Genomic DNA, 12,139 nt, shown 5'->3' on the forward strand with positions numbered 1-12,139 from the left:
GCAAGTATTTAAATAGTGATGTGGTATTTGGGACGGACAAACGATTTACTTGTTATAATTATAATGAACAGATATTAGTAAAGGAATTTGATGCTATTATATGACTAATGTCATCTATAGCCACAATAATAATAATATCTCAGGACAACTCAAACAGCGCGACTAGTGTGACTAGACCAAGCTAGGCAGAGCTTATGTTATAGGTACTAGACAACTAACATATATATAGAAAACATCCAGACTGATACAGACAATCATACTCATGTTTGTACCGTGCGAGAAATTGAACCGGTGATCATCAAAAGTAAGTCGGTTTGGTAAATCACTGGACTATTGTGGCCATCGATTTCGAAAACATACTATGTCGAATTAAAGTAGTATCCAATCTCTTTTGACATATATTTTCAAATTAATAACAACTCTTATTACCTTAAGGTAGGTGCATAAAAGCTATATTTAAAGTTCGTTTTATCCTAGTCAATGGTTGATAACGATTTCTCGTCCATAAAATATTTAAATTTATAACAGTAGAATAGAGATTAGAAGATGTACCGAGACGTTGAGGTCGGTAGGTCAACAAGTGATGAGTGATCATGAGTACTGTTTTAGCATACAAAACGATTGCTATTGGGTTGATTTGACATTGGTATTCACTTTTATCTTATAGATAATTACCAGTCCTTATAGATAAGATCCAGTCGACTTCGACACACATCCATTACAAATCTTTAAATTTCTCGACTTGTTCTAGACTATAACGCACATGTATTATATATAAATCTTTCTCTTGAATCACTCTATCTATTGCTGAAAACTGCATTAAAATCCGTTGCGTCATTTAAAGGATATAAACGAATAGATAGCGCCGGCGACTTGTTTTACACTATGTAAATATGAGTGAGTTAGCGACTTCGCAGGGGTGGTAACTGCGAAGCCTGACCCTTTAACAAAATGGTCCTTTGAAGCGTGTCCAGGTCAGCCCCTTCAATTCTGGCGAATAGGACACGGGTGTCAATTTATAACGAAAACTAACCTTCAATTCATAAACTGTATCAATTAAATTGTATGTCATAGAGGTTTAAATAACAAAACAATGTCAGGACAATTCGCACAGCTCCATCTAGTCCCAAGCTAAGTAGAGTTTGATTTCTGGGTTCAAATTGTGTTATAATAATATATGATACAAATAATTATACCCATGTATACAAATGTTTGTACCGTGCGAGGGAATGAAACTGCGACCAGCTAAAGTAAAACGGTGTGATAAACCGATAGACCACCGTCGTTTATTTATGCATTTGTTGTACATGTAAACCTTTTTAAATAAATTCTCGAAATGTTAGTGACAACCGCATCAAAATCCGTTGCATTTACCATTTCGAGAAATAGTCCAGACTGATGAAAACACCGACTTTGCCTAAGTCGGTGTTATTATGTTAACATAGTTTGCAATATATTTTTGATACAATATCAAAGAAAAAACTAACACCCCCAATTATTAGTCCGTACTAATATTTGAAATACGTAAAATGATCTCTGAAGTATCATATTATACTGAATTTCATTTCTATTGATAACATCGAAAATGTTTTTAGTTAGACACAAGAACCATTAAAACATTTTAATCAATTTTGAACCTTACATCAACGGACGCGTTCAGACAAGTATTATAGGGCGCTGTCTCATTAACATTTCGGCGGGCTCTCGATACCTGTCAGCGGAGACCTGGCACCGGCACAATGCTGTATCGAGGACCCTTGTGTCTGTTAACGAACCCATTCTATTGGTTTCTCACGTGAACGCTCGTGAAAATATTTTGCGGGTCTCTAACTCATATAACCTCGGTGGTCTAGTGGTTTAGCACGGCGTCTTATATCCGATGGTCGCACGTTTAAATTTCTCACACGATTTTAATGATGTATGAGTGTTCGTAATAGTCTGAATATTCGCCATGTTTACTAAGCATAAATATACATAAAAAAAGTATTTGATTCTCTGCTTAGCTTAGGACTAGATGGCGCTACGTACAATGATAAAAAAAGTATATGTGTCAGTTGTATAGTATTCATAAGAGAAGCTCTGCTTAGCTTGGTACTAGATGGCGCTGCGTATAAAAATAAAATAATTCTAAAATTTCAAATATTATTTATTTTCTTACTAGGTATACAGTTAAAGAATTTCCATTGTATATTAATATTCTGTGCGCACTATATGTAGGTACAAGAATAGTAACTCATGCGTAAAATCTTGATCTAAAACGTGCAAGCACTACACCACTGAGCCTTTTTGATATGAAACGAGATAATTTATCAAAGCAATGCTTTTTGTGTAGACTCGTGCATAAAGTTATTCATTTTAATGCTATATTTTTTTCGCAGCGCCACAGTCACAATCTGTGTAGTTGACAACAAACGCACATACACTCATATAGTAGTATAATAAAAAGTATGATATATCCATTTTATTATAATAAACAATAATAAATAACTTTGGATAATTAACACGCGCCATCTAGTCCCACGGTAAGCAGAGTTTGTGTTATGGGTACTACTGACATAAATACCGATATATTGTTTTTAAAAAAATACAATTCTTTGTTATTAAAAAATAACAAAGAATTGTATTTCAAATTAGTTTGTTAGTGCTAAAAATGACGATAGCTATATGCTCTATAGGGCCGTATATTACAATATATAACATATATCCTAGAATTATAACATGTATAGAATTTTTTTTTATACGTGGTGGTGGACATAATTATATATTTTTACAAATATTTTTATTTTACGAAAATATATCTACAAGCGATATGGCAAAGTGTTACCGTTTATAGATCTCAATTACATAAAGAAAGATGTCATTCTGACATATACTGTAATTACACTGCTCTATCTCAGCTGACATACAGCTTAATTCAATTCAGATGCCAATCTGCTTACACAAATTTTCACTTAAGGCTACCTCAGTAAAATGTCAAAACTGCGATTAGAAAGTGTTACAATAATAAGAGGAGAATTTCTTCTTTTTTTACGTACCGAAATTGTGAGATTTTGTAATATTTGAAGTACAGTAATCAAGTGCATGTTTTAATATGTTTTTTAGTATTAAGGAATTTTTTTACATGTACAAGATAATTTTATTTGTCGACATATTTTAATATAGTGGTGCCCTCAGATTAAAGTCTTATCTGTCAGGCGGGAGTTGGCCTTCAGCCGCTCCATAAGTCCTTCCGCGGGTTTGGAGTGCCATCTGTACTCACTGTCGTCTGGTGAAGCTGTAAAGGCCAGCTGACAACAGCATTAGAGTAGTCCGAAAAAAAAATGTAAGCCACGGCATTCGGTCGAGCAAATTGTGTTAGAGACATAGTCTATTATTACCCGCAGTTGTTATGTCATTAAATACATATATTTACCACTACATGGAGTTAATTTTATTATATACTAACTACTCGCCCCGGCTACGCCCGGGTGTACATGTATTATACATATAAACCTTCCTCTTGAAGCACTCTATCTATAAAAATAAACCGCTAAAAATCCGTTGCGTAGTTTTATAAAGACTTAAGCATAAATAGAGACGGACAGACATCGACAGCGATTTTATTTTATACCATGTAATGAAGACCTACTTGTAACACTGTATTCAGTAAACAGATAAATAATAAAATAATTGAAATCTGTTTCATAATGCACAACAGGCGGGCAGGTATCTTTATAATTGATCAATACAAATACGAATTAACGCAATCAACAGTTAATTACTATTCGCCGCATTGCTGCAATCCGATTGTGTATAAATTAAAGATTAGGTGGTCTACATGGAATTTTAATGAATCGCATAATTTAATATTTGTAAGGGACACACTCGTATACCCGTATAAAATAATAATAAAAATAATAATTTATTGCAATCTTAGTTTGTTATATAGTTAAGTTGTACATAATAGTGAAAATACATTACATTACAAATGTATATACATTACATTACATATACATACACTAGCTTTTACCCGCGGCTCCGCTCGCGTTAATTTATCCTTTTGGGGTTAGAATTATTCAAAATAATTTCTTAGCGGATACCTACGCCATAACATCTACCTGCATGCCAAATTTCAGCCCGATCCGTCCAGTGGTTTGGGCTGTGAGTTGATAGATCACTATGTCAGTCACCTTTGGGTTATATATATTTAGATTTTGTAATTGTGCCACCTGAACTAATATAGTATTATAACTAATCATGATACTGTATCTCAGGTGTCACATATATTCTCAGGGAGGGTATATAAATACGGTACATACACCAAAATAATATTTTTTAACATTTTTGTCTGTCTGTCTGTTTGTTCAGGCTAATCTCTGAAATGACTGGACTGATTTTGAAGGGACATTTTTTGGTAGGTAGCTGATGTAATAAGGAGTAATTTAGGCTACTTTTATTTTAGAAAAATATAGTTAAATTCCACGCGGACGAAGTCGTGGGAACAGCTAGTAAACAATAAGAAAAGGAAACAATAAAATAAATAAAGCCAGATAAAGTTAAATAAATCATTTCAATTCCATTTTAGCCGATTACCACGCAATCCAATTTTTTTTATATTATTTTAATATTATTTCAATTAAATTTGTATTGTATAAAGTTTTCTGTTTCGTTGTAAGTTAACTTTTGTAGCCAGGTTTTTTATACATATTATATAAAATTTTGGTCATAGAGTTTATATTAATTATTTTATTTACTTATTGTATTGGAAGGTAACCTTGGTAGCAAAAGAATCTTTCTATGAATGAGCTCTTAAATTTGGGAATACTACAGATATTCTGTTTCCTTTGTTAAGCATCGAACCGCTGCAGTCTCGGTTATATACCTCAAGGAAGTGGATTTTGAGGACAGTGTTAAAATATATAGTTGCCTTACAGTGAGCACCTGGAATGATTGGTATAAGTCATAGGTAGGATATGTAATGGGACGGAAAGTGACCATTTTTATTACAGCTCTAGCTCTACTTTCCAGAGCAATAAATAAAAATATATTCTGATTGTATAAGCTATGTTACTGTAAAGTTTTATCGAAATCCGTTCATTGGTTTTTGCGTGAAAGATTATCAAACATCCATCCATACTCACAAACTTTCGCATTTATAACATTAGTAAAATATAGATGTGGATTAATACAGAATATAAAATATTGTTACAAAGTGAAGTCAGCACCACTAGCCTTGTTTGTGATACGCTGTAATAACATTAATCCTAAGCGTGTTCGTGATCGGTTAATTAGTTTTCCCTTATGAAGATTTGTTCTGTATAAGATATTGTATTGATTACCACCACGGTTTGATGCTATCCAACGTTGTCGGAATTACTTTTAGTTAGGGCTGTCAACCAGCATATATTTTTTACAATCTACTACTCACAGGCTACTTAAAGCAGCCTGTGTTAATAGGTGGTATTGGAGATATCTAGGAAAGAAATTTTAAAATCGATCTAGAATTTTACATGTAGCTATTATAAACAAATCTATTAAAAATAATAGTAAGTCATCTATACATGATACTTGTGATTATACGTATACAAATGGTAAAAATATGCTAAATTTAAGACGTAAATTGGTCAATACTAAAATTTAGAGAAAGTTTTCGGTTAAGAAACTTAATTAATTGTAGAACTCCGATAAACTCATAAACACTTAGGAAAACTATATCACAACTATCTTCTGATCGTTATCTTGAGATAGGTTAGATGGACAGGGCTGGAGGTTTTCGAAACAAGATTGAGAGGTTTTTTTTTATGGATGTTCACGCTGGCTGATGAGTTGAGCATGAGGTCAGGTCAGTTAACCCAACAAATTCACCAGGAATTTATCACGATGGTTTCTAGGGGAAACCACGTGGAGGTCAACCTGACGAGTACATTGCTAGCAATGGGGTCATCAGTCCACATTACTAACAATCGCATTCCCCCCAGATTGAGAGGTTCGAATCGCTAGCTACGCTCTCCGTGTAGTATCAGGTGTCAGGCGTGGGTTAGACTTCAGATGGTCCGTGAGCTCTTCCCCGGGTCTGCCACCATTTTGGTTTGATAAAGTCTTACCTTTAGACAGAGCGAGTTTAATTCTGTAGCCAACAGCATTAGATTTATTAAAAAAAGTACGTATACATTCCAGGTACGAACATATTATTGTAGAAATACAATTATGAAAATTTGTATATTTGTATTCGTGCGTTTTTCATATGTTCTGATTTTTTTTAATTATATTACGTTCTAAAATGTATATGTATGTGTATCTGTTGATACATAACAAGTTAATATTTATCTATCTAATAATTCGTTCGACTTATAGGTATAATATGAATAACTAGAAATAGGCTAACGATTCTCTGGCTTCTCTAACGTCAGTTAAATGATTAAAAGTTCATTAGTAACATTAATATTTGAAGTATCTAGTAAATTAGTTATTAAATTAGTAATATCGATAACCCTACAAGTACAGTCATTAAAATAAGATTAGGATGGGGGAATATAAGGATAGCAAATATAAATAACACTTCGCTTAATTATGTATCGAATATTTTGCACCGTAAACCAATAAATGACGCAATCAGGGCATGAGAAAAACGAACTTATATTAGATGTATTAAGATTAGAAATTTCTTGCACTTGTCCTACACTTATAACTTTTAATAAATAAATATCGTTTAAAATATTACAAACAATAAAAGGCTATTAACTCTCGTGGGTATTTTTTGCCAGTTATTAACGAGACATGTAAATGGAAGCCATCTAAATATTTTTTTATGGAGTTGGATAATTTTATTATATAAAGTGTATTTAAAAGTAAATCTAATTTAATAAAAGGAATATAGAAATATAGAGAAAATGGGGTATGGATTTCGAAAATTCCAATAAAAAAGTATAACGATATTCTAGGTAATCTATACATATAAATAAAATTGAAGTGTAATATTGAAATAACTTTTTTACCTACATGCATATGAATATAAATACGGTAAAATAACATTTTTTACAATTTTTGTCTGTCTGCTTGTCGGTCGTTTGTTCCGGCTAATCTCTGAAATGACTGGACCGATTTTGACGGGACTTTTATTGGCAGGTAGCTAATGTAATAAGGAGTAACTTAGGCTATTATTATTTTGGAAAAATTCTTATATTTTTGAAAAAATAAAGTTAAATTCCACGCGAACGATGTCGCAGGAACTGGTAGTTTGTACTAAATTTGATTCCAATTCGTACAGTAGTTCTTGAGCGAACGGGTAACAAACATTTTTCAAAGATACAATGTACAAAATTTGGCTTATTAGTAATATTAGATGCTAGTGTGGTACATTGACCTCCACACAGTCTTCTGAACAAAGGGGTTAATAGGATGACAAGAGAAACGGACTGTGTTCTGAAGAATTGTTAGACATGATGCCATCGTCAGGGAATGTACCTCACGCTGGAACCTAAGTAGTCTCGGACAGAGCGATTTCAGTGAAGCTTGCTTAGATTGTGCGATAAACTACCTACTGAGATTTTCTTGAGAGACTATATGGAGGTTTTAAAGAAGGGTATATTAAAGGTTTCTAAAGGTCGGCAGCGCTCATGTCACACTTTTGGTGTTCCAGACATACATAACTTACAATAACCGTTTACCATCAGATGCGCCGTATACTTGTTTGCCACCATCGAAGTATAAAAAAGACTCTCTCACCCTCAAGGACCATTATTAAAATGGCAAACATAATTATTATATTAGGCACTTACAGAACTTACTTACCCTAACAGGGTGGTCTAAGGATGAGAACGTCCATCTTTGTCGGTACCCCGGCCACCTTGAGTGTTATTGGTCATAGTTAGCACAAAGGATAAGTGGTAAGGCCGGTGGTGTACTGGACAAAATAATATTATTTTATAATATTTTTATATGTTACAAAAATATATTAAGCAATTATTTATGGATATAATAATGTTAAGAATAATTGCTGACTAGGTGTAAGTAAAATAAGTTTTTTAATAATAAAACTCCAGCCGAATCCATAGGCACTTTGTTTATACATTAAATATTAAAAAAAAAGATCTGAACGAAAAACTACTACTATGCAAAATCAAATTTCAGATTAAATTTCCCGTTACTAAAGAATTTTGTAAATACCGAACATTTTTTTTTAAATCATTAATTCACACCACCATATCATTTTTATTCCCTTGTAAAGTTATGTCAAACGTAAACAAAAGAACATTTATTGTGATAATATATACTTGTCAATAACAAACACACACAAATCGTGATGAGCCGACTGGGAGCCGGTGTGCAGTGAACATTACAAAGAACAAGACCGCTACTGGGCCCATTAACTGGGGTCGAGCTAACACCAGTACAAATATGTAAACACTTGCCCCCTTAAAAGCTAAAATGTTTTGTGTACACCGCCCTTTATGTTCTACGTCATAGCGAATGGCCTCTCCTTCTTTGGCATGGGAAACTTAGATTTAGAAGACAAGAAACATCTGTAGCTCGATTATCTTTCTTTCTGTAATTGGAATGGCACACAAATTGACGGCCCGCCTGATGGTAAATGTAACCGTCGCCTATACAGTATTGCGGACATTGTATTAATATGTAATGGCCGTGATATTGCTTATACGTACGTTGCTATTCCGGAGGACAAGGATCATATGGATGACATCAATTTTGTAATTTCAATCTTGAACCAAAATACAGCTTACAAAGCAAGATGCTTGGCGGCTGATACAGATGAGATTAAGATGCATAATGATGACAATTGTGGAAATGATTTACTTGTACTTACTGATTTATTTTATTGAATTAAACTTGACACTTCAGCAGAACAAAAGAAAGACATTTTTTTCTAATTATCAAAAACCGAAAAAGAATTTTGTTTTTTAAATTACATAAATAAGTGGCTAATTAATTCAGTAGAGTATGCTGATGGGTGCTAAATTCTATTGTTATCCATAAAATATATACCAGTATAACATAATAATTTTGTTTCTTCCATTATTCACATTATACATTATTCCCTGCTACCTAATCTAAGTACAAACCTTTGGGTACTAGTTCCTTCATCTTACAATAATCAGAATTACAATTGTCATAATCATAAATGTTACTCTGTCTTGATATTAATTAATGAAAATTATGGTATTAAAAATAAAAATAAAAAGTTTTTATACTTAAAAATTCTCATAACATTTATAGCAGTTGATACGAATTGAAATTTCGTATTCAAGATTGCCATATAAAAAAATATACGAGTAAAAACTGGGAGGTTGGTAACATTCCAATATATTTGGCATCTCATCTATCTCAAACAAAATGGCGAACTCAATATGGAAACGTCCTAAACTGGTGCCAAGTGTTCTGTATGTGGAAAGAAGGCTAACGAAGAATTTATGTAAGGTATGCAAACCATTTATTATTGCGTACTGAACCAAATCATTTCTTATGTACATAAAATAGAATTGTAAATCTATAGAAAAAAATCTGAAAATATCCGAGCTATTCTAATGCTGTTGACGATAGCTAGCATTCACAGCTACATGGGACAAAAATAGAGGTCAGTCCAACTCTTGCTTGAGAATACATCTTTATTCACAATACCGCTAGGGATTCGAACCTGAATGGGATCCTTTCTATGGGACAGACAGATAAAGCTGCAATCGTTGCACGCTGCAACCACGGACATGATATTTTCTTTAAAAACTACAGCATGATTTTTTCAAGAAGGGTATATTATGGTTTATTAAAGGTCAGCTACACGCTCAAGATACCCCTGGTGTTTCAGAAGTCCATAGGCTACGGTAACCGTTTAACATGAGTTGGGTAAAGTACAATATCTTAGAACAAATAACACAGCGCCATTTAGTCACGAACTAAGCAGAACTCATGTTGTGGATAATAGACAACTGATATAAATACATAGAAAACACGCAGACCGATAAAAAACTATCATACTCATGAATACAAATATTTGTACCGTGCGAGTAATCGAACTAGCGACCAACGGAAGTAAAGCGATGTGCTAAACCCCTAGACCACCAAGGCCGTCGAGATCTAACGGTAACGACTTGTTGGTAACATTTACCTATATATGAAAAGCACCACGGTACAAAGTACAAAGATGGTATAAAAAACGTACATAATACTAGAAGCTTTCTCCACTAGTCAATCTTAGTAATGAATAATAATTCATGAATATTTTTTTAAACAATAGTAAATAAAACTACTAATACTTTGCTTACGGTAGATAAAGTAAGTAGTGATGTACAAGCACTGTAGCATTAAATAATACTGAGTAAATACACAATAACTCAGTGGTAATGAGTAAATACTCTAAAGCCATTAATTCCTATTGAGTATTTACTTAGCTGCGAGTAAATATTGCAGTACTTACTTTAACTTAATCGGTTGCAACTAGATTACCACTTCAATTATGAACACTTGACTGAATTATATTTATATTGGTTAAATAATAATAATCCTGGACACAGCGCCATCTAGTCCCATGCTAAGCAGAGTTTATGTTATGGATGCTAGACAACTGATATAAATACTTCGATACTTTGTTTGTTAATACATAAATAATATACACAGACCGATAGAAACAATCATACTCATGAATAACAATGTTTGTGCCGTGTGAGGAACTGAACCTGCGCCCATCCGAAAGGTGGTGTGTTAAACCTCTAGAATACCGAGGCCGTAAAAAGATTGTCACTTAGTTAGGGATAGGTCACTAAAATACTAGGAAATATGAAATGAAATAATTTATTAGTTAAATATTGGTACAATAGATGATAGAATATAATGTTGCATGAAATGATCAGCAATATTTACCATATAGGCTTGCAAATAATGTGAAAGTATATAAATATATACTTCTAAGATATGAGAAGAAGAGCTTAATGTGACAAGGTACAATATTTTATCTATATTATAAACATGACGGTACCATATCGCATAAAGTGTACTATGCACTGAACATCCAGGATCGGTGCAAGCGTAACGAACACTTGGCATGAGACACTTGGCAACGCCGTCTGCTGCCAAATCTGTGCAGATCTTGGATATGTCTATGTGTTTTATTGTGGAACGAATAAGAAATTGGGTTAGTCGGTTGCTTGATGTTCCAAGTGGCACGAAATATTCCTGAGTGTATTCTTTGTTTGCCATGAAAAATGTTCATCTCAAGCGAAGAGAGTCTACAGATATTGTTATGATATAACTGAATCTTTTTATTTCAGTTGGCCAAGGACTGTCATAGTGTGAATAAAATGGACTTTTTTATTAATGATTAACTGATGATTATATATACATTTTATTACATTTAATATTTTTTGTTAGGTTTTGTTTATATTGTAAGACTATTGAAAAGCACTGAATAAATATTTTTTCTTTCTTTCTGATAGCTGCAGACGTTAAACTGAATGTTTACCTATAAGCATATATACCTAATTATATTTTAAGATAAAAATTACATCCTTGTTTATGACTTACAGAATTAGTAGTATTAAATACATACATAATCTAGAACAATTTACACAGCGTTGTCTAGTCCAAAACTAAGCAGGCACTGAACAACTGACAGAATAGTTAAATATATTTGTTTTGTAAATACATACATAATATATAGAAAAAACACTCACATCAATACAATCATTGTACATGAATATAAATTTTATTATTGTACGAGAAATCGTACCCGTAACCGAAGTAAGGCGGTATGCTAAACCGCTAATCCACAGAGGGCATATGTTTTATTAATATACATTATTAGCGAATTTATTAAGAATCATACTTTCATAATAACTTATAACGTATTCCATGCAAAGGAAACTATTACTTGTCTAATTTAATTACAGTTAATAAAGCAAGATTAACGTGTGACTTGTACTAACTAAAAATATAGTCTAAACACAACATTAAAGTTTTAATTTATTATCTTTGTAAACTAAACATCGCTGGAAATAGACCTAGCCAACTGCGTGACAGAAATTGGGTCAAATTTCATAATTTAATCCCTTCATGATATTGAAAACAATTTGCTTGAAGCCACAAAAGAATGGTAAATACATTTTTGAACTCCTCAGTGGCCCCGCGGTTTGTAACACCGTCTTACTTCCGA

General features: G+C 33.0%; 1 protein-coding gene across 2 annotated transcripts in view; it reads right to left on the reverse strand.

Annotated features, from left to right (window-relative positions):
* LOC131842784 (uncharacterized) overlaps positions 1–12,139 on the reverse strand; it is an 83,184-nt gene that overhangs the window by 40,194 nt on the left and 30,851 nt on the right. The window lies entirely within an intron of this gene.

Source organism: Achroia grisella, unplaced genomic scaffold, assembly GCF_030625045.1.
Source record: "Achroia grisella isolate CSIRO2021 unplaced genomic scaffold, CSIRO_AGI_Agris_v1 utg1086, whole genome shotgun sequence".
NCBI lineage: Eukaryota > Metazoa > Arthropoda > Insecta > Lepidoptera > Pyralidae > Achroia > Achroia grisella.